The sequence below is a fragment of the Plasmodium cynomolgi genome, chromosome 5, assembly GCF_000321355.1.
Source record: "Plasmodium cynomolgi strain B DNA, chromosome 5, whole genome shotgun sequence".
Taxonomy (NCBI): Eukaryota; Apicomplexa; class Aconoidasida; order Haemosporida; family Plasmodiidae; genus Plasmodium; species Plasmodium cynomolgi.
The window spans coordinates 85272-89767 of NC_020398.1; the positions used below are offsets into that span (position 1 = coordinate 85272).

Below are 4496 nucleotides of genomic sequence, written 5' to 3' on the forward strand. Positions count from 1 at the left end.
TTCGTGGTCATTCACAATAAATCACAAATTCATATACAATCAAGCCTTTTTAGGTACATAAACTAATTAGGTTTAAGTACGCTTCCCCTAGTGTGCTCACTCGGTGCAGATCAGGTAATTCACTACACCAAACTGCCGTAGCGATACAACAGGACACACTATAGAAATGCATTTAAGTGTTGAGAATTCTCAAATAAATGCGGGTGACAAATCTCATGGTATAAAAAAGTTATCATGCCTTTGTGTATTCTCTTAATACTCCCCTGTATGGAATTTTCATAGTCGTTCCATAATAATCATTCCCTAAATTCCTTTCCTCCAAAGCCAATTGTCGGGTGATTAATTACTCCGAACACTAACACCATACCAAAAACCTCCTCTCCTCCACAACAGCACGATTATAATGCAAGACGATTATTTCCGAAAAAATAATCATCTCCATTATCGTAATATTTCCCCATTGTAATTATCCCCATGATAATTACTAGTATGAATCGTAACTGTTCCCTAGTCAGTGTCCTGCAATGTTACACGTCGCATACGAATTATATCTGATCGGCTATCACTTATTAATCATCGACAGCCTTTTACAGCTATCAACGAAAAAATAAGCTACAAACCGAACGAATATAATTCGTATACGTTTGATTAATAACCACTACTCCTTAGCCGCCCTTACCGGGTCATGCTAATTCGTACACGTTATTAACACGTATTCTCAATAACATACACAAAACTCCAGTCAGTATAATAGTACGTTCTATCTTGATTTGAACTTCCTCCGTGGCATGAACAACTCGTCGATAGATCTGTACCAAGTAGACTTGTATCATAAACAGTGTGCATAGAGGTATCCACAGAAATAGTACTAATTTTTACTTTCGTAAAAATTAGACAAAAATCAAAAATAAAATCAGCTTTAACATCCCCAAGGTCCTGAAAGTCTTCTACGCGCTTATGGTAGCAGCACAGAGTTCTTTCTCTATAGCAGTGCATAAATCTAACGAAATATGCACTCCTATAGTAAGCGTGACGTAGAAGTACTTTATTTTGCAATAAAACTCAACCACTACTTTTCTGTACATCCAATAGGAGTTCCATAAAAACCCAAAGAAGGGATTTTGGAGTAATTTACATTCAGCGTTCAGATGATTCACAGTCATTGCAATTTTCATTGCATATCGCGTTTTGCTGCGGCCTTCATCGCTGTAGGAACCAAGACATCCATCGTTAAGGTTGAGCCATTTTCCTAAGATAAAACCGGCATGCTTACGTTTACAGCGCTATAAAAACATACGTAAAAACGCATATAAATATTGCACCGCTCACGCTTACCAACACACAAGTTTCCCTCAAAAAAAATGGTAAGTAAACATTGTGCACATTATAATATATAAAACTCGATTAAAACATTATGTAAAAGTTTATATTGATATATTTAAAATTGTTGTAATGTTGAACACAAAAAAAACGGTGACATTCTTCCATACAATATAAGGTAGATTCTTCCATAAACATTTTTATACATGCTTATAAAATCAAAGATTTCAAATCAGTGATTAAAAAAAAATTTATCCTTTTATTGATATTTCCAAACGATCACAGCGTTTCTTTTTAATGTTCCATGAAAACTGATAAAAAAAGTGCACCGAAAATATTCCCCTAAAAAATCGACAATACACAACTAAATCAGATTCACTTTCTTACATAGTTTGTTTCCCTTTCGGTTAACATAAATAATGATCCTTCCGCAGGTTCACCTACGGAAACCTTGTTACGACTTCTCCTTCCTTTAAAAGACAGGATTTACGATTTTTCCAGAAAAATGAAGATATAATCTTCTTTTTTCTTGTCCAAACAATTCATCATGTCTCTCGATCGGTAGGAGCGACGGGCGGTGTGTACAAAGGGCAGGGACGTAGTCAGCACAATCTAATGAATCGTGCTTACTAGGCATTCCTCGTTCAAGATTAATAATTGCAATAATCTATCCCCATCACGATATGTACTAAGAAAGATTACCTACACTTTTCAGTGGAGGAAAAGTATGCGATAATGATAAAAGGCTGAATAAGCACAAATAACATATGCATATTTCTAGTAACTCGTTGTACATATCAGTGTAGCACGCGTGCAGCCTAGTTCATCTAAGGACATCACAGACCTGTTGTTGCCTTAAACTTCCTTGTGTTAGACACACATCGTTCCTCTAAGAAGCTTTACATAAAATAAATACATTTCTACACAAAAAGGAAACGGTATGATAAGCCAGGGAAGTGAAGTCCAGGGAACAGAAGGAGCGAGAATATACTAGTCACGTCAACGATTCTGGAAAACACTGACGTGAAAAGCAATCAAGATCTTCATTATTTGCGACCGCAATTTAGCAAATCATACATATCCAATTCGATATAAAAATATGTCGTACTTACCGCTAATTAGCAGGTTAAGATCTCGTTCGTTATCGGAATTAACCAGACAAATCATATTCACGAACTAAAAACGGCCATGCATCACCATCCAAGAAATCAAGAAAGAGCTATTAATCTGTCAATCCTACTCTTGTCTTAAACTAGTGAGTTTTCCCGTGTTGAGTCAAATTAAGCCGCAAGCTCCACGCCTGGTGGTGCCCTTCCGTCAATTCTTTTAACTTTCTCGCTTGCGCGAATACTCGCCCCAGAACCCAAAGACTTTGATTTCTCATAGGGTACTGAAGGAAGAAATCTAAGGACTATCCCCGAAGAGACTATCCTTATTTGTTTTACTTTCATCCAAAACCTAGTCGGTATAGTTTATGGTTAAGATTACGACGGTATCTGATCGTCTTCACTCCCTTAACTTTCGTTCTTGATTAATGGAAGTATTTTAGACAAATGCCTTCGCAGTTGTTTGTCTCCAGAAAATCTTAGAATTTCACCTCTGACATCTGAATACAAATGTCCCCAAACTACTCCTATTAATCGTAACTAAGCCAAAAATAAGAAAAAAGAAACATAGTTTTGACTTGTTCAATTTTGTTATTCCATGCTGTAGTATTCAAACGCGAAATGCTATATCTGTTTGCTTTGAACACTTTAATTTACTCAAAGTAACAAAACCTTCCATATGTTTTAGCTAGAGAAGATTTTAAAAAGAAACACTTTAATTAAAAAAACACTTGATAGGTAGAGATGCACACATAAAGCCGAAACCGAGATGGCTCAACTTTTTGTGGCTCTAGCTAACAGCATTATTAAAATATCGGTTCTTTGAAATTCAACTACGAGCGTTTTAACTGCAACAATTTTAATATACGCTATTGGAGCTGGAATTACCGCGGCTGCTGGCACCAGACTTGCCCTCCAATTGTATTATGGGAAGAATTTAAATTCCCATCATTCCAATTACAAAACCAGTTTTGGTCTTGTATTGTTATTTCTTGTCACTACCTCTCTTCTTTAGAATTGGGTAATTTACGCGCCTGCTGCCTTCCTTAGATGTGGTAGCTATTTCTCAGGCTCCCTCTCCGGAATCGAACTCTAATTCCCCGTTACCCGTCATAGCCATGTTAGGCCAATACCCTAACATCAAAAGCTGATAGGTCAGAAACTCGATTGATACACACTGCTTTGGGATGAATCTTTGTTGTGTGTCTCTTCTTTGTTATAATTCCTTAAGTTATTAACTTTTTTCTTATAAAGGCTAACAAGTACCTACTCAAGAAATTCGTCGAGAGTGCTAAAGCAAGTATTAGCTACAGCTTTTCCGTAGTTATCCTTATAGAAAAAAAAAATGTCAAGTAGATTATAACTGTTTTAATGAGCCGTTCGCAGTCTCCTCATATGAATATATGCATGTACTTTCACTTGCATGGCTTAATCTTTGAGACAAGCATATGACTACTGGCAAGATCAACCAGGTTACTATATATGTATACCCTTTTGCACGGCATTGTTTGTTACATAATGATAAACTTTACGTTTTTAGCAAGCACAATGACTAAGGAAACAACTATTCTACATAGCCTTGTCACATAGTACAAACTACATTGCTAAAGCTAAAACTTATCATCAGTAAGCAAACAATTTCTAATGCTACAATTTATACATAATAGACATATACATTTTTTTGGGTTGGTTAAAAAAAAAATTCTACCAACAAATACATTTGACGTTTTATACATAATATTGTACGTTTATAAATTCTGTGTTAAATTATGATTCTCAGCTTGGCTGATTATAATTATCACACAAATCGTAAGTGCACCCGGTAAAACTACAACATGAGACAATGATGTGGCATAATCATAGATGCATACAAATATATATGTATATATGATTACGCATCGATTGACTTCATATGCAGAAGTATACACGTGGTACGTTAAATAAAATATTTAACAATTTTTTATATTGTAAAAACAGAGTGTACATGAACAGATTAGCTTCTAACACATAGTGTATATATTCTTAATCATGGTTATAAATGATTATGAATAAAAACAATTTGTTTATTAT

General features: G+C 35.3%; 2 non-coding genes across 2 annotated transcripts; both read right to left on the reverse strand.

Moving 5' to 3' along the window:
- Positions 1 to 1090: 1090 nt before the first annotated feature.
- Positions 1091 to 1242, reverse strand: PCYB_051165. The gene has a single exon. It is a non-coding gene; the product is annotated as a 5.8S ribosomal RNA (ribosomal RNA).
- A 495-nt stretch (positions 1243 to 1737) lies between these two features.
- PCYB_051167 lies at positions 1738 to 3901 on the reverse strand. Its single transcript has one exon. It is a non-coding gene; the product is annotated as an SSU ribosomal RNA (ribosomal RNA).
- Positions 3902 to 4496: the final 595 nt, after the last annotated feature.